The sequence below is a fragment of the Myripristis murdjan genome, chromosome 23 (genome assembly GCF_902150065.1).
Source record: "Myripristis murdjan chromosome 23, fMyrMur1.1, whole genome shotgun sequence".
In the NCBI taxonomy this organism is placed as follows: domain Eukaryota; kingdom Metazoa; phylum Chordata; class Actinopteri; order Holocentriformes; family Holocentridae; genus Myripristis; species Myripristis murdjan.
Window position 1 is genome coordinate 7085940 of NC_044002.1, and position 20193 is coordinate 7106132.

Sequence of the window (20193 nt, forward strand, 5' to 3'; positions counted from 1 at the left end):
TCTTTGCCAGTCTAATTTATTCAATTCGGAGCTGCTGCCGGAGGGATGTTGTACAAAACATTCTCCTGTCGGGTGCATTTCATTAAAGTGGCAAGATTTCCCTCTTTTCTTGACTGAGCCTTGGTTTTCCCTATCATTAGGAGACAAAAGACCTCTGCACATGGGACTAGTATTTTGTGGGGACATTGTGTAAATTATGAATTACCTTCCCCCAACTTCTGTAGTCGCATACACACAGGATAATGAAATTCGCTGAAATGACTAGTGCCCTGGATAGCATTGTATAAGGGCAGTCAGGGCATGAAATTAAGAGGCGAGTGATTTTCAGAGCAGTTAGTCCAGGAGAGGAACCTCCTCTCTAGATTCCACTAATGTCTCTGACAGAGTGAAGAGAGAATTTGCATGCAAAGCAGAAGAAGAACAAACTGTGCAAGAAAAAAGTGGCTGCAATTACTGAGAGTTATAATCATTTTTCTTAGGAGACCTCTTTGTTCCACAAAATATAGCAGGTAATGCTGTCTCAACAAAGCAAAAATGCAAAGATGGCTCAAGCCTGTAGAAAATAGGCAGAATGTGGGATTTGAAACAGGGGATTTCTGCACTTAGGCAGTGTCATGGAGAAAGCCAGACTATAATGCAGTCTTAATGCTCTGTTTGTAAGCTTCAAACATGCACTTACTCTTTGGCTGAACTACTACCCCAAAGGCAGAGTGAGTCATTGAAAGCCAGGAACCTTGGGACTCTTTTAGTTTAACCTCGTCTGCCCTAATGGATGGTGGTGAATTGCATTGTTTTAGCAAGGAAAATTGGGAGCCCTGTTCGTGTACTACAGGACCGGGAAGTAGAAATGCACGCCTCCCAGTTCATCTGAGCTGCATGCATCTCCCTCTCTTCTCTCTCTCTCTTCCTCTGTCTCTCCATGGACGGTGCTCTACCACTTTAGATATGTCACGGACAATAAGGATGAAAAATTGGACTGCTCTTCGGGTCCCCAGTCGGCATGCTGGTTTCGTCCTCCACCTTCACACGCCTGGAGCTCCACGCTCACAAAACAAAATAGGATTTAACAAGGCCAGAATCACTCACAATGCCTCGGTAAATAGCCACTGAACCCTGCCTGAACCAGCATCACTGGCTGGATACAGACTTTAACATAGAAGAGAAGAGTGAGTGGATGAAGTCTGACAGCAAAACTGAGCATCTTGAATTCAAGGCAAAACACAAATGAAGCAGCCAGGTTATATCAAAAACCATAAGCCTCAGTCAGCATTAATTAAGTCTCTGCTGTGCCATATTGGAAAGCGTATGTCCAGATAACTCTAATCTCCTTTAATGTGCTATTTCAATTAAAGCCTATCTTAATTCCTTGTTTTTCTTCTTTTATTGTGTTCATGCTATTTAGCTGAAACGCTTTAGGTTGAGCAATGAGGTGTGCACTCTGTGAAGATGGAGGGAGGCGGCGTATGAGAAAGCATTACTTCCAGCAAAGTAATGTTAATGTTTTTTTTTTTTTTTTTTTTTTTTTAAATTAATTAATTAATTAATTTAGTTATTTATTTATTCATTTTTTATTATTTATTATTATTATTTTTTGCTTCTGTTGGCTTGTCAGTATGCTTTGAAATGCTGGCATAACTATACCGCCTGTCATTTAGGTCAGCTAACAGGGTCACCAATGCAACCACCCTTTATTATTATCTAAAATGCAGACCCTATTTCTACACACACTAGTGGATATTAAAAAATACCATGTTTGCTGGGCATTTTTGAGTATAATGGGTATAATGGGTATAATGATGGAGCTGATTTTTGCTTGACACTGGGAGCACTGTGCTATGTATTCACTGACTTGGAGATATGTGTTGTCTACCCGATCATTCTTCAACAGTCTGAAGGAAGCTTATTAAGGAAGATGCTGAGACTTTTATTGATATAAAAGTAATATCCTGAAGGGATTTTTGCTGTGATTAAGGGTATAATGATGAAATATTGTTCTCAGGGGTATGATGACTTTTATAAAATGGTTATGAATACATGTGCTGTCTTCAAAATGGAGAAATATTTGGACGCTGCAGGTTACCTCAAAGCGGGATTGTATTTATTTAATTTCTTTTGGGCATTGTGGCACAGTACTGACATGTCTTGTAGAATACAAGCCTCAAACTGCCCACTGTTTTCACCACATTGCCATATAAATATTCATGTGGTTATGTGTTAATATGAAGAGACACAAGTCCCATGTCGTCCTCTGCGCTTAGTATTCCGCATGAGAAATTGTTGCCATGGTTCCCAGAGGACACGATTCTCCTTATTTTCTTTTCCCCATGATAATGCGTCATGTACAATGACAGGTGTATACTGTATACTGTATACTGTACAGAGTCAGTTTGTGCCTCTGCTCTCCTTGGAGATACAGTCAAATCAATATGGCATTATTCAACTTGCAAGACCCATAAGCAATAAGCCATGGCCACACCGTGAACACATGCTTACAATGTGCTGTTTACAGCTACCTGGTACAGACGGTTCGTATTTTCCATACAAGTTATGTGGTATACACAAACATGAATTGGGCTTCTGTGCATCAGAGACCCAACACAGGCTGTTACTCATTGTTATTCATATATTCAGAGTGTCAGCCTATCTCAGAGTTTACAGTGTACTCAACATCAGTCTATCCAGGAAAATCTACAATCAAGTGAGCTGCTGTAATTCCACATAGTGTAAATAACCGCCTCTGACCACATGCCTTATTTCCACTCAAGTGGATAGTGTAGATAACTGACCGACAGTATGACAAAACCCTCATTTTTACTCATCACTGAAGAACCATCTTGTCAACCTCTAATATTTTTACTGTATTCCAATGGAACCTCTGTTTAAATGATGTCAGAGTGTGTTTAGACACGCACCCAGCAAGACGTAAGGAGATTTGTCGTGCTGTGAGGAAAACAAGCATTATAGGCTCAAAAAAACCCAAAGAAGCACCTAAGTAACACACATTTCTGTTATGTGTTTATATTCTGAAGAAGAAATATAAGGCACATTTAATAAATGTAACATCTTCCATCCCAATTCAATTTCCCGAACTGAGATATAAGACACAAATAAGTATTAAATTAAACTTATCTGTGTGGGGAAGTCTGCCAGCAACAAATATTAACAGAATACATAAAAGAAAACTATACATAAAAATATAATGTAATAGAGTAATAAAAGCAGATGCAGCAGAAAATTTCAACTCCAGAAAAGCACTATTACAGCATTAAGATGACATAAAAGTAATAAAGTTGCAGCAGCCCAACTAACTGAGAAAATAAACAAGCGAAAAACACATACATTACTCAGAATATAACAAAAAATATGAAAGCTAACATTTGTTTAAGAGATCAAAATTCTTAATTCAAAGTCTTTTAAGCTTGATATCGAATAGTGTCATACTAGACCTATGGCATTTCAGAAGGGAAAAAAAAACATGGTTGTTTTGTGCTTTAGGGCTTCATTTGGAAAAAGGAACAGACACTAACCTTTAGCTCGACGATGCCTGCTGCACTGTCTCTTCAAATGCTCTCCACACTCACTAGCAGTCGCTCAGATCTGCAGGACACGAAAATGAAAAATGAGAAAGAACATGTTGGCACAAATTCATGAGGAACAGAAGCCTTCTATTTTATACTGCCTCTCACAGTGCACTCCTGTGACCACATGAGTCCTCAAGGGGATCGCCAGTAAGACTAAGAACAATTTTATTTTTCAACCTTTTTTTTTTTTTGTTTGTTTAGCATTAGAATTAATAGGGACACAAACATTCACTAGTGTAACAGTTATTTCAAGAACACTTCACAGTCAAATGTCAAAAGAAAAGTGTGAGTAAAAACGTGAGTGAAATGCAAATAGGTGGAATAGGTGATATGCATATTCATTTGGGGGTCTCTGACATTAAAAAAAATGTGACATCTTCTGTCTTAAAACTGCGCTGAAAGAAAGAAATTCTCCTAAAAGCACAGCTACACAAGACCAAGACCGCAAGCCTGATTTGCTTTTCAAATCTCAGAATAATCAGTGTGCACAATGGGCTCAGACAACTGTATCCAGAAACTAGACACGGGTAAGTAAGCCCACGTCATTCGCCCCTGTTGATTTTTCCATCAGCTCGGTAATCTGTGCGTGTCAGAGTTGGGGTGGCACATATCCATTATCGATGGACTGTTTTCACAGACAATTGGCCATATTCAGAGGAAGGCCAGTGAAGGCCAGCCATGTGTTGGAAAACCAGGACAGAGAGCAGCTGGGGATCTCCTCCCAACAGATGCTGCCTGCTGCGGAGGTGCGGGTGGCACTCCGGTATGGCTTTGGTGGAGAGACTGTGGCGATCCGGGTGTTATCTTCACTCGATACCTCTGCTGCACAACAGCTATCTCACCTTGTGGGTACTTTATGTAACATGAATGGGTTGACCTTTGGTTTAGAGGAAATATACAGATGTAACGGCTTTGCAGTTGCAACAAAACTCTGATGGTAACCATGGCAATCATGGAGAACTGGTGAAGAACTGGCTGTGCTCACATTATGGACAAATTCATAACACCTGGGCCAGAAAGAGAGATAGATATTGCTGTAGGATGCTGGTGTTTGTGAGTTGGCCAATGTTACAAGTAAGCAAATACCCTGATAATGAATTAAATTTAATTCCAAATTTATGTTACTAACCTAGGGAATGGTTTTGTCTGAAGTGTTGGTTCAGTCACCTGGATGAAATAACTTTTTTGGCTTTGCTGGCTGGCTAACTAGCCAGATGGTTAATTTAGACTGGGAATATACTAACAGACTAACCAATAGACTTTTTTTTTTTTTTTTTTTTTTTTTTTTCACAACAGCCATTTTAACACAAAATAACAGGTAAACACAGGTGTTACTAATGACATTAATTAAGGTTTCATTCCATTTCGGTGTAACAGAGCCAGAGTCCTGACTCACTGGACAAACTCTGCTGCACTTAAATGAAATGGAACCTAAATTAGTATCATTAGTAACACCTGTGTGTACCTGCTATTTCAAGTCAAAATGGCTCCTGTGAAAAAGGTCTATATTGAGAAAACATAGTATTACATACATAACGGATTTCACAGATTTTTTTTGTCGGTCAGTTGTGAATTTGCTCCTGCTAGAGGATTAGGGAAGAGTGGGCTACCACACACTGGCTACGTCCACACAGAAACATTTTTTTTCTTTAAATAATGCCGAAATCACCCACTGTCACTTTGCTTCTTTGCACACGCAAAGAGTGGAGACGTCAACCTCACACAGCTTCACTGATGTTTGCCATTATGTTTAACAGTTTGTATTAATTTGTAATGGTCAGTGGGAACTCTGCCTCATCATTTGTCCATATGAACAACTCCACGTTTTGCCACCCGACTTCATTTTCTGCACAGTTTTGGACATCATTAGGACATTTTCAACAGTGTTTGTATTTGCGTTTGTAACTCAGGGATGTCAACAAACCACTCCATCCCAACCTTCTCTGAGAACAGTCACATAGCAAAGACGTGCGTATTTGTGTTCTCGTGTGTACATGGATATTTACCAAAATGTCATGCGTGGACGGATTTTTTTAAATGAAAAAAATAGGGTGTGTTTTCAAAACTATCCATATCTGTGTGGACATATATATATATATATATATATATATATATATATATATATATATATATATATATATAACATAACAGTATGACTGATATTATCCAGCCGAATCTGAAATGTATGCTGACATCAAGACATCTAACATGTGAAGTTGTGCAGTCCTGAAGATTAACATGACTGTCAATACAGATTGAAAAAAACAAAGAAGACACACAAAAGACTCTGACCAGAGAGACCCAGTGTATGTGGGCTGAACACTTTACAGCAGAGCTGGAGGTCAGAGAGTGGGCATCGTCAGAAAAAAGGCTTTGTAGTGAGGCTTGTAACTTACTTTCACTGCAGGACAGGGTTTCCCAAATTACTATCACATTAACATTAATTACTTTCATTAATATAACTTTTTAATATGACTCTCACCTCTCTGTGAGCTGCGCTATCATCCACTAACAGTGGTCTCCACTCTTGGAATGGAGTCTATAATCCTCATGCTCAACAGGACGTATTCAGGAGTAGGGTCATTTATCTCAAATACTTTGATATAACAGATATAGATCAGACCAGGTGGTTTAAACTGAGTCTGCAAACACTTCTCACAACCACCAGATTATTTTAGATGAGCATAGGCCTTGACCAGATCAGTCTCTTTCTTACTGTCGGGATGTCCAACCACTAGGGTTAATCGGCTGGATTATCTTCTAATGTGTTCTCAGCCTAAGCAAAACAGCCAGTGTTTATGTAACATGTGACTATGGATTAAAGTGTATTCAGTCAGGATGACTTACATATCGAATTCATTAAATGACGGATCGTGACAATACGTTCGGTTTTCTTTTAGCTGCTGCACATATATTTGATTCACGAGTCACTGGTGTGCAAGCATAGATTTCATAGGGGTACACATAATCCTCCATTTAGAACATTAAAGCACATTTCAGGAGGTGGATTGAAGGAGGTAGATTAAATGATGCAACAAATTATAGCAGCATAGAGAAACAGCAAGGGTAGAGTCCAGAGAAAGCAAAGGTGTCATTTGAAATGTACCAAATAAGGAAGCGAGGTGATGATTCCTTCCCTCTGAAGTACACCGATGAGGAGACCCATGAGCTTCCTGACTGAGCTTGCGTTGCTTATTTATGTCACTTTAAACATATCTATTAGTCTGATTGTCAGCTTCAATGTAAATTTGCCGGAAACAAGCAAAATTACTGCAATACCGCAAATGCATTTCTTTATTCCAACTAAGTTTTAGCAGCATGCAAATGACAAAATTTTCTCAGTGCAGGGGGGAGATGAGAAGCTATCAGCACCACCCTTAAGGTTTGTGAATGTGGTAAGATTGGTGATTATTTCCCCATTCATTTTCTCCCTCATACTGTGAAAAGTGTATTTACTGGCCATCTGATGCAGCGATTAAAAGCCATTACCTACTTGGCAGGGGTATAAAGGGAGAGTATTTGCAGACAGCGCATTCACTCACATTTCAATGCTCCTGTCAACCCTTATCGGAATACACAATTATGATGGAAAGTGAAAAAGTAAATAAATTCCATTTTACATAGCACTAAACACATTCAAACATATTCAAATGTAATATGCTGGTGTGTGTGCTCTTAACTTAGACTGTCAGTAGAATATATGCCCAGTCAAAAAGAATTATTTCACTTATTTTTATAAAAAAAAAAAAAAGGACTATACTTCGATGTCAGTCAATACCATTTCAATCATGATCAAAGGCATGCAATAAAAAATCTGAGTAACATTAAGTCAAGAACTGATGATGATACAAAAAAACAAAACAAATACAAACAACAAACAAATTGTTAAACAGATGCCAAACACTTAAAGGTGTGTGTGTGTGTGTGTGTGTGTCTGCCCTATTCATCCTTCCAAATAAGCCATACAACTAGCTGTACACTGGGTCCATATTGGCATCTAAACGGGCTGCTCTGAACAATTTTGCACTTCCCTTGTTAATTTCCAGCTGTTCTCACATGTAAATCTCAGCGGCCTGCAGAGAGCAGGCTGTGGTGACAAACAGTCGCATCATAACAGTGTGCACAAATCAATGATGCATCATCATTTGGGATGCACTGCTAAATATGCATGCATACCAAATACCATGATCAGAACACAATGGGCATGTCATTGTGATATCAATCGCGAGCAAATGAGTGTTTGCCTTTGTGACTTTCAGCAGCCATCTGCACAAGTTCTTTTGTGAAGCTTCACAGAACACAGTTCCTGCTTCCTGCTGTGTTCTGCTTTCACATTTTCTCCTCTCATCCTTCTGCTCATCACTTTTATCACTTTTCAATATACATGGACTAACAATAACAGTTCCTCTTCTAAATATCTCACACTGGTTGTCCAGTTCTCTGTCACTCTCTTACACAGCTCCATCTTCCTCTCCCTTTCTCTGGGGCTCTGGATGCTCATGTCTCCATCGTTCACACATAAAGCTGACACATTCACCCAGAGGGCACATCAGCACTCCAAGTTTTTCATCATTAACTCACTTTTAACATGCTATTGAATGAGATCTCAGGCAGAGACTGACTGAAATGATGCAATCCTTTTGTTTATACCTGTTATAAATATGGCCCACAACTGGTCAGCTTCTCTCCCCCTACTCTTCTCAAGCTCCTACAGTGCAAGCAGCACAAATGACATTCATTTCTCCCTGTACTCCAGACATAGCCAATGCAACATGGGGTACAATCTCCATGTTCAACAGTCTGTGCAGTAGCTTACGTAACAGCATGAGGAAAGGAGGCATGGAAACGATCTGTAGATCTGTGTGTAGACTGAGAAGCAGTCGGGGGGGTGGGAGACACTCGACAGGAGAGATATTACCACGGTAATCTATACTGAGAGGGTAAACTGTAGAGCAAGCTGACCTTGAGGAGTTTAACCTGCCAATCAAAAGAGTGTTTCTTCTCTCTGACAAGCAGTGAGGCAGAAAGCAAAGCCCCAGATATGTCAACTGGTGTAATGAGTTGACCACATCCCTTAGCCATCACAATCTTTAAAGTGAACTGGTGCATTGCTGTCCATGGGAAATATACCTAGAAAGCAACATGATCGCCACAGATTTTGGAATAGTATGAATTAAATATGAAGGGACAATAAAACCTGTTTACATATTGAATTACTTGCGGTAGGCTTTGAAATATTGCTGCACTTCACAAAGTGATTGAAAAATATCTGTATTGAGTAGAGTTGTATAGAATTGCGAAGAAGTGCTAAGAAGGCATTTAAAGCAGATGGAACAGTCTGTTCACTGTTCAACGACAGAACGAGCCTGAATTAATGAATCAATAGCATCATAAACAACTGACAATAAAGGTATACAGACCTGATGATAGACATGGAGACATCGCTTCCACAAAAAAAAAAAAGAAAAGAAAAAAAATCTCTGGCCTGAAAGCCATCATGGCTCTTAAAACAGATTCACTGCAATAAGAGAAACAGTTTACATTACAAAATGCATTCTGAAAGGCTGAATTATTTGTGCTTGGATATAATATGCATCTACTACTATAGGGAGGAATGGCACTGAAATGCTTAGCAACTGTTTCCCAGCATGCCTCTCAACAACCTTTCTCCACTGTGCAGTGCAACTACATAAGGCAAATCTCTATGTGGATGGAGCTCCACCAGGCTCACCATCTGCTCCAGGGAAGACTAGTCCACTACTCAAACACTCAAGAGTCCAGAATATTTACCACTGAAGGCCATTTTTATGTGTTATGTGCTATATAAAACCAGTTCTGACAGCAATTTTCTGCCTCTTCCTCCTTTTTTTTCCATTTCTTCACTCTTTACAGTGACAAAAACAGTGAAATACTTTGGGAAGTTGGCTGCCTAGACTCTTGAAAAGAGCTGACTGGATTTAGTGATTGGTAGGGAATTCCATTTCACATATTCTCTGAAACTAGATGTCTTCAAAAATGACTGTGAACCATTCTTGAACAACATTCTTTCTATAACACCAAGCACAACTGAGATGCTTGCGAATTCATCCTCTCTCTTGCTCTTAAAGACAGAGTATGCTGCAGTCTTATTCACTTCTTAACATCTTCCTGGCAAGGCTGCCTGTCTGTTCGCCATATGTAGACTTTCAGGCAAAAGTGCTTTTCTGTTATCCATAATAAGGTTTTATTCCACTCTGCACTCAATCCATGAAAGACACTGGGCAAGTGTGAAATATAAATGTAACAATGTACAAGGATTGATGTCCAACAATGGAACACACAAGAAATTAAAAAACATGACACCCCACAGTACTGTGGAGACAAAATCTTCCTTTTTGTCAGGTTATCTCTCTGTTTTTTCAAGAACATTTATTCAGTCTTGCCTTATGAAACTTATCCCCTAAACCACATCACACCACCCCACCAAATCTTTCTCTTCATGCTGTGGACATTGAGTCATGGAGGTTGAATAGTGGAGACATGGTGCACCTGGTTAAAAGGCAATCTCTGTAGCAGCTGTAGAACTGGTGGATTAGTTATCATGTTGTGACATATTCGCAATCCGCTCCTTATGCTTCTGATGGCTGCTCACTGGGAGAGCAATTACAAACACGGGAGATCACTTTAAATGGTAAATTCTGGTCACACAACAGCAGTTATGTTTCAATGTACAAGTCACAGTCTAGATCAGGGGTCGGCAACCTTTTTGACATGGAGTGCCAGTTTGAAATTTTCTTGTCAATGAGTGTGCCATAATCAACAGTAGGCTAAAACAAAGTTTAATTATGGTATGACACAGTGATGTAGTCTAGTTTATTCTAGTGGGCATACGCGCACGCGCGCACACACACTCACACACGTGCGCGCACAGACACAGACCCGGCTCCCTTTCTGAAACGTTAACATTAGCTCCAACTGTAGTGTCCCCCGAAGCGGCAGTATTCACAGGACAAGCAGCAGGCTTATTGAAACACTGAAATAGTGTCAGTTTTGCTTTCTTTTCATTGTTTTTTCTCTACAGACTAGCGTTGGACCATTTGAGGTTGTTGACTTGTGCCCCTCTTCCTCTAAGCCAGGGGTGTCAAACTGGTGCCATGGAGGGCCGAGAGGCTGCAGGTTTTCACTCCACCAGGTTGGAATGAAAACCTGCAGCCTCTCTATAGTTTTCCAAATAGGTGAATAAGTGCAGTACTGCTGCTCTGTGTATATGTGGAGGTATTTTCATCCTAAAGGGCAGATTAACCCAGTTTGATAACAACAGAGCTGTCAAAGACCAGAGTCCCTTAAGCATAATAGTCTCTGAAAACACATTCAACAAATGTTTTTGTAGTTATAGTTTTTATAGTGTCACTGCAAACAGATTCACTTGTGCTACCCACAGTGTTTGTGATGGAGCTATGCAAATCGCCCCTCATCTCCAGTGACACCTCATAGTTTTCTGTACACACATGCTCAGCTGCAAGGCCACACCATTCTGTCTCCTTTGGGGAGATGAAGACAGGGATCACAATGTCTCCAGGGTAGGCCTTTATCCCTGTGGCACTGTGCTCCCAGGGTAGTGTCCTCCGTAGACACTGCCCTGTGAGCAAACAAGATTACCTTGATGAACACAGGCAGGCTTGTTTACTCCTCGTCTCAAGGTACTTTGAGGGTGACTTACTGCCAGCAAGGGCAAAAAACTTTGGAGACGGGACCTCTGCAATGCGTCTCTCAGATATCTAACTAAATCAAAACAATGTGTTGAGAGTTTCAGAAAAAATGTCACTCTAAAACGCAAAAAACAGCTGCTTTGCAGGATGGCCAATTATAATTTTCATGAATTGTCTGGCCTTTTTTGTCTCATTTGTCCTTGTTCATTCTCATTAATATTTTATAGTTAGGTCTTAAAAAATGCCCGGCAGCTTTGGAATAAAAATGCAATACATGCAGAGGACCTCTGAAGACGTCAAAAGGCATCGCTATTCTGTAAGAGCTTCTTCGTGCTGGTTTAACTATTTCAGCAGCAGTCCTTCTCCAAATGCACAGCTTTCTCTCATCAATGAACAGAACTGAGCTGCAAGACATGGGGAAATGGTAGGAAGACAGAGAGGGGTTGATGAGGTCTTCCAAATAGAAAATACTTACAAGAGTACAAGTTTTCAATCTGCGGCAGTTTTCCTCTGGGTCTGATTATGCAGACATAACAGCCATTCAACAATGCAATGCAATACAGAAATCAATATCCTGAAACCAGTGGATAGGAACATGCTGCTAAACAGTCTCTGCTAGGTGAAGCACTGTCCTCTATGCCACTGTATCTGTAGAAACTGTTTTATAGAAACACTGGTCATACACAGGACCGCATTACCGTAGGTCACATATGATCATGATGTCTGGCGACATATAGGTATGTCCTGTCTGCTGCTGAGTTGCCAGAGCAGGACACATAGCTGTGTCCCCCGATGGCAGGCTGCCTTTTGAAAGTGGGCTCCATCTTAAATAAAGATGGCTGGAAACACTCCCTCATCTTCAACAATGGTTTATCCATCCACTGGAGGCAATGCTCTAAGAGTTACCTCAAGTAAGGTGACTGTTATTTATACACATGCCTGAAGCAGTGCACAGTACCCAGGGACCCTAAAGGGCTAGAGTGTACAAGCAGGGTAGGTGGATATCATAAAAAGTGATCTAAAAAGGATATGGAGGTCTTGGAACAAACAGACCTCTGTTGTTTCACCCTGGGGATTCATGGGCTTTGTAAAAATACAGGAGAATAACACAGTGAAACACTGGGAGCTTCAAGGCACATCCCTATTATGACCCCCCAAATACATTTTTGTCTTTTGCTTCTTTCCATGTATTCTTAACTCATCATTATCCATGAGTAGTGTGTTTCTTGATCAGTGCAGCAATACTGTCATTTGTATGCAGCACACTGTACAAGTGAGAAGTGTATACACATTCTACTTATAAGTAATGGAATCCAAAGGTACATCCATAGCAAAAAAAAAAAAAAAAAAAAAAAAAAAAGGAAAAGGATGATGATAATTTTCCATCTACAAAAAAGATGTAGCTAAAAAACAGGTTAATAACCTTAAATACATTTCTGTCCTGGGAAAAAGACTGTAAACCAAATTGGATGTCTCATTACTTATAGTTTTAGTTCAATAATCAAAACATGAGCACTTTGGTGTAGTCAATAATAAATAAATGTGTATTTTAATACCTCAGAGTATTTAGTTTTTTATGTGAGTCAATTTTAACAGAATAGTCGGTATTTGTCCAGTATTTTATAGCAAGTATGTACACTTACAAGCTTTGCAGTCTGTAAAGGTCTTTCATGGTCTTTAACTGAATCTTGAGATGTATTAGCCTGTCTTTTACATGTAGAGTTCACATCTAAGCAATCACTGTGTTTATGCTGTAAGTTAACTCTTACACACCGGGCTTGGGTTTTCTTATTTGTGTTTCAATTTGTGTTGCAGTCTTGCATGAAAAGTATGATATAGGCCTAAATAAAGCTTGAAGGACTGATTAAGCTATGATAATGTGTAGTGTGCCCCCCTTGCCTCACTTTCAAACAATACATGACACTGTGACCGTGTGAGCTGTGAGAGATCATATACTGCACCCTTCACAGTCTCATGGAAGCAGCATGTAATAATATAATGTGTGTCCATGCTCTGTGGAATGGTGTATGGTCATAATTCATGTTTGTGCTGGGCAGGGCAGGCAAATCAAACTAGGGCAGAGAGGGGTCTCCATGGTGACAGCAGGAAAAGATACAATGGCACCTGTGCAATATCCAGTGCTAGTACCCAATTCTTTCAAGTCTCCCTAAGCTCTTAAAAATAACCCCTGTTCACCAATATTACATATTTAGAAGTTGTTGTTTTTTTTTCTTTTCCATGAAAAAACATCCCCGTGTCTTAAATATAACTCTCAACCTTTCCCTCATTAAAACTGCCCATATCTATGAATATGCAAATAGTTCCCACCAAGCTCCCTGCCTGCTCACACACTGGCTCGTAACCAGAGCTCTGTTCACAGGATGCTTAAGTCCCCTCCAGTCATGAACACTGTGCCATATTTGATAATCTAACCATGAATTTTTTTTTTTCAGTGCATCTCAGAGACAGAAAATTGTTAAATGGTTTTAGGTAGATTTATATAAATTGCTGTTTTATGTGTCCTCATATTGCTAGTATTGGGCCCTCTCCTATCCCTTCATCCTCCCTTTGTGATATTACTACAAGCACATGCAATGCAGTTTTCAATTCAGTTTGGTGCCACAACCTCACAGAAGAATATCTCAGTAACAGCAGTGCCTTCTCTCCTATTACACCATCCTCAGAGCATATTTCATCATCTGCGTGCCAATATTCAAACTAGATTTGAAGTGTGAACTACTGGTGCGTGCTACCACAGTCGTTATTATCGACACATTCAGTGTGTTGGCTGCACTTCTGATGATCAAAACACAGCTCTACCATATCAAGTTATATAAAATGCTTCAATCCAAATACTTTCAATGTATTGAACTGAAGCCACATAATAAGGTGAACTTTATTTGGAGCAGGATAAGACTGATCTCAGTATAGACCAGGATAGCAGATGCCAATGTGAAGGTAAGGATGCAACAGCCAGTAATCACCATAAAGGACAAGATAACTAAAGCTACTCTAGCGAAGGACATTTTGGACGTAATGATCCAATCACATTGCACAAAACAATCCAAATGAGGCAACAAAAAATCAGACAAAGTTCATTCCACTCCTAAAATCAGGAAGGCCTCCATGGAAAGATTATGGGCCCTATCTTGCGCCAAAGTCCCTAAACCCATTAGTTGGGGATTTAGCATTGCGCAAGATGCGTTCCCCTGCAAAAGTTGCTATCTTGCGCACCTCCCGTTATCCGTAAAACACCTGCGCTACCCGCTATATTATGCATAGGCGTGTTTTGGGTGTTACGCCAGTTAAACCAATCAGTGTGCCAGGTGCCATTGCCTTTAAGGGCAGGCTGCACTATCCTAAATCCTAAATCCTAAACCCATGATGGAGAGAGGAAGGTAGATTTTCTCTGGGGTTCAACTGAGGCTAAAGCAAGGCGGCTTTTATATATATATATATATACACTACTCACAAAAAGTTAGGGATATTCGGCTTTCGGGTGAAATTTCAGGATGAACCTAAAATGCATTATAACCTTTACAGGTGAACTTAATGTGACCTTCTGTAAACTTTTGAATGCACATGTCCAACTGTTCAATGTTTCAGTACTTTTTGCACAAGTTGCTGTTCTGTAACAAGGAGTTTAACGGCAAAATTCACAACAGGTGTTTGATCCATGAATCGACCAATAAATTTCCTGGTTCAATTAAAATTGGTATTTAAACAGTCCTCCTCATTATGCTGTTCACATTTTGACATCATGAGACCAAGACGACACCTAACAATTGATCAACAGTACCTCGCCATTGCGAGGCTTCAAACAGGATGTTCTCAGACGGAAGTGGCCACTGAGCTTAGAGTGTCACAGAGTGTCATCAGTAGGTTGCAACAGAGATACAGCGAGACTGGAAGAGTCACAGAAAGGCATGGAAGTGGACATCCTTTGGCCACATCCCACACTGATGGCCGCTTCATTGTGAACAGTGCCCTGTGGAACCAGATGATGAATGCCACTCAACTCCAGGCACATTTAAGGGAGGTGAGAGGCACCCAAGTGTCACGTCAGACCATTCGAAACCGTTTACATCAGCATGGTCTGCGTGCTAGATGACCTGCAAGGGTACCTGACCACACCACCAGGCACAGGTGTCATCGTCTTGCATGGGCCAGGGAGCATTTACGCTGGATGAGGGACCAGTGGGCCTCAGTGCTGTTCTCTGATGAAAGCCGATTCATGTTGAGCAGAAATGATGGCCGCCAACGATGTTGGAGACGTCAAGGAGAGCCCTATGCATCAGCCACTGTTGTCACCAGACGAGCCTTTGGTGGTGGTGGTGTTACTGTGTGGGCAGGTGTGTCTAGTCAGTACAGAACTGCCCTACACTTTGTGAATGGTACAGTGACAAGCCCATACTACCTGAATAACATCATTAATCCAGTCATTGTGCCCCTGCATGAACAACACAGGCCTAATTTCATCTTCATGGACAACAATGCTCCAGCTCATCGAGGTCGTATCATTAGGGAACGGTTGCTGGAGACTGGGTTACCTCAGATGGAGTGGCCTGCACTTTCCCCAGACCTGAATCCCCTAGAAAACCTATGGGATCAGCTGAGTCGCCGTGTAGAGGCTCGGAGCTCTGTACCCCAGAACCTCAATGTCCTGAGGGCCGCCCTTCAAGAAGAGTGGGATGCCATGCCTCAGCAGACAATAAGTCGACTTGTGAACAGCATGAGACGTCGTTGTCAAGCTGTAATTGATGCTCAAGGGCACATGACAAGTTATTGAGACATTGACATTTTTTGTTGTGGTATACCCACCACTGTTGTTGGCTTTTGTTTCGATAAATTGTTTGAGATGAGGAAATCACCAGTGCATGATTCTACTTAAATGCCCTACTTTCATGATATAATACCACTGTAGCGTGAACTTTTTACATTTTCCGTAAATTTCACCCGAAAGCCAAATATCCCTAACTTTTTGTGAGTAGTGTATATATATATATATATATATATATATATATATATATATATATATATTATAGGCGAGTTAATTCGGGAGGTGGACCGCATGTGCACATCCACATGTGTCCAAGTGGACGTGTCACAAGGTTGTACTGATTGAGTAAAATCCCTGGGTCACACCACACAGACACAAGAGGCGGAACTATATGTAAACTAATTTATTGACAAGGTAGATTGGGCACATAAAATATTAAGAATAAAAATATAGCACAGCTGCTGGCTTATGATAAAACAATAAAACACACTGGCGTAAGTGTCCAAGTTAATACAGTCTTTCCTCTAAACAGTCTATATGAGTAATATACTCAGTCCATTCCGACGGCGTCCCGGTATCAGTCCGACCGTGTGCGTGGTGAGGCTCCGTCGGGGCGTGCATTGAAGCCGCCTGGGCGCGCTCTCGTAACAGCCCAAACTTTAGGGATAGCGGATAGCGGGTGGTCCTGACCACCCGCTATCCCTAAAGTGTGTGCGCAAGATAGCAATTTTAGGAATAGCGCATAAAACACGCCCATGGACACACCTCCAGGCGCAAATGACGGAGTCGGCATAATGGATAGCGGGTAGCGTGGGCGCAAGATACCGTTTAGGGATAGCGGAAGTTCCTAAATGCGCAATTCACAGGTAGCGGGTAGTGGCAATGGGTAGTGGGTCGCACAAGATAGGGCCCTATGTGATAAAACAAGCAACATGAGCATACTCCTCCTCCCTGCACTGCAGATGAATTCTTCACCACCGAGAACCGAGATGAAGCAGACCAACCATGCTCTGAACATTACCGGTGCAGGGAACCAGGTAAAAAAATTCACAGACATGACAGCCAACAAGTCCTACAATGCAGCAGTTCAGGTATTTGAGACCCCCCGCAAGGCTGTAAGACGGGTACGCTTCACCAGCTCTTCAATTCTGCATTTGACACTCACGATTAGGCTTGCAGCTCTTCTACCAAGCAGCACGAATCACCTTCTGAGATTTACTACCTTTCTCCTAGCCCATGCAACTGTGTTGGGAAGAGTTTCAGTGATTTTCAGCTTCCAGCCTCCTGAGGTGGACTGATTTCCTCCTACCCAGTGAAGTCCATGTTCCTGGCTCTGCACTAATGCCTCCCACAAGACATACAAGCAACAATCTTTCAAAAAATATTTTCATCTTCAGTGAATTACTTCTTAGGTGAAATTAATTACTTCATGATCCATTTCAGTTCTCAGGTTAAACAAAGAGTGCTGCTGTTTGTATGAACTTTGTACAAACTAAATTAGCATTGGGGGCAAGTGTTGGAACCAACGTTTTATCTACCAAGTGCAGTCAGGCTTGCAGATTTTGAAATGCACAGGTCACTTTAATTTTCCATTCTCCAGATTTGTTTTTTGAACTGTACAGGGTAAGGGAGACAGCTTGAAAAGTATCATGCATTGCTCTGAAAAAAGAAAAAGAAGAGATATAAGGTAAAAGGTGTTCAAGGTAGAAGATATTTCACACAGCCATATCAGAGAGCCCTTCTCGTGCATGGAGTGGAGAGTATATCCTTAATATATCCTAAGATATGAGCACTCCTTCAAGATCACAAGGAGGTAGGACTGTTTTTTTCTAACACTGTAACTTTATTCAAATATTCGGCCCTGGCATCTCATTCAATATAACCTAATGCAATGCACAGAGGCCACAAAATGGAGCATTAGTAACACTGGGAAGAAAAAAAAAAAAGACAGAGAAGATTGCTACCCCTATGCCTCTAATGCACTTCTCTAGCTTGGCCTTTCCAGTGGATGATCAAAGCTGGTCTAAGCTTGTAAAATGCTTGACTCTGAGGGCAAAGGGGGCCATTGACTCAGGCTCCTCTCCCTGGCCTTTGAGCACCCAACAGGCTTTCATGTGCTCCTGCCGCCTCACTGTTATTACCTAGAGCAGATGCCCTGATAGATGCGTGCTTCTTTTCATCTTCCAGTACAGGAGGGCATTGTGAGTTTGTACTCAACAATTAAAAAAAAAAAAAAAAAAAGTATAAACGCTGTCATTTTCCTCAATTTTCTGTATAACTTTAAAAGAGGTAGAGGAAATTCAAAGTCAAATACATGAGACAGGATAAAAAAGGGTGTTCTGTGAGGCAGAGTGGGCAAGCCTGAAATGGGAAGGCTGTGGTGTGAGGTTGTCTCCTGCTGTGACAACTAATACTGACAAATGGGGGCTTTAGTGCTCTGTTGGTTGTCAGCTGGTGAAAAGCACTTTGTAATTTGTTTAGATCCGAAGATGCTCACCCAACACTTACCATTAACATCTTTTTGAACCTGTCTCTGAAACTGTCAAGGATTTATTTTCCATTGCATTGTGGAGTTCCCACCCTGTTCTCTGTCTCTAGTGAAGGAAAAATAGATTGCTCCTTATGTTTTAGGATTAAGGAAAGATCTTCTGCCTAATGGAAACCATCCCTCTGCCTTCACCACCACGATCAATACTGACATTTCAAATGTGTTACATCTCACTCTGAGTAAGAGGGTGATCTGAGGATCAAAATGTTCTCTGACGTTCTAAGGAGTTAGATCTGAAAACATATATGATGCTCTGGAGCAAGCTCAAATCCAAGCCGTTTGTCACTGATAGAGCAACATAATTTGAATAAAAATATCCAAAATGCATCCTTTGGCAGGATTCATAAGCTTTTTTAAACTAACAACGTAGATAGTGAATGCATGCACTTATTCTTAGAGGTGTGAAAAACCTTACGTAGTTTTCAGAAATAACAGCACAGGCTTTTTGTTTCCTAGCAACTCAACCGCATACCTACTTTGACTGGTCACAATGGAGGTAATCATTAACTAAACAGGATTATAACACAGCACATAACAGATATTACACAGAGGACAAAGCATCACAACAATAGACTTTACCTGGCCTACCCTCTATTGGAACAAATATATTCAGTTAATTTTGATGCCATCCTTCAGACATTTCTGCAGGATGGAACTGAAAATCCTCTCAGAAGAGGGGGAACGCTGATGAAGCAACACAGGCAGAAGGTTCCCCGGTGTTTGAACACAACAAACAGACACCTAGAATTATGCTTCCATGTTCAATTTATAGCTGACTGGGAGCCAGCACAGCATTAAACAAGCATCTGGGTGTTTTGGCTGAGGCTGCTGTCGGCTAGGTGGAGAAATCCCTTTGCCTCTGCGAGGCTCAAATTGTGCAGCACTGAGATGCAACTATGTCTGAGGCCCACTCACTCAGTGAGCCATGACAGAATATCCTTAGTCCTTCACTGTTTAGAAGCTCGCTGGGCCACATCAGTGTTTTGTAGTGTTATAACTGCTTCCAATCATCTATATCCACAAGTGTTTGCCATGGCACTTTAAAAATGTACAGTATACATAATAATGCCTCCTTTGTGATGATCACTTATATGCTTGTGCTGTATAGAGAGTTATGACAAACATCTTGATAGCTTACAATGGCTGGCTCTTTTCAAACACTGTTCCTGATATATTCTGATGTAAAAATGAAGGATGGCCACAATCCTCTATCACATCAAAACAGACAAAAAAGAGGAAGTGAGTAAAAAAAATCAACATTTCGACTCACAGGATGAGCAGACAAAAGCCAGAGTCATAAATGGATCCCCTAAAATACCAAAGTAATTATTTGTATACTGTAAGGAAAGAAAATAGCCCACATACCCAGTGTGATCTTTGCAGTACATTAGTACCATGCGCACATTGCGGGTCTGTGTTAATGGCATATGAGTACACTCAGAATGGGGAACAACATTAATATCACAAAAGTAGTTGCTTAAAACCACTCTGGACTCCATCAGCCAAGACAGGTCTAACATTACCTAAGAGGAGCTAATTATGGAGCCGTGTTGGGAGTAATGGGTAACACCAACATGGTAATGAAAAGCCATATAG

The 20193-nt window shown here is 40.9% G+C and overlaps 1 protein-coding gene across 6 annotated transcripts in view; it reads right to left on the bottom strand.

Annotated features, from left to right (window-relative positions):
• Nucleotides 1–20193, bottom strand: part of syt1a (synaptotagmin Ia) — a 196825-nt gene that overhangs the window by 94122 nt on the left and 82510 nt on the right. For all 6 annotated transcript variants that reach the window (XM_030046291.1, XM_030046295.1, XM_030046289.1 and 3 more), the window contains one exon: nt 3528–3597. The gene's annotated coding sequence lies outside the window, so the exon portion shown is untranslated. The remainder of the gene's footprint in view (nt 1–3527; nt 3598–20193) is intronic.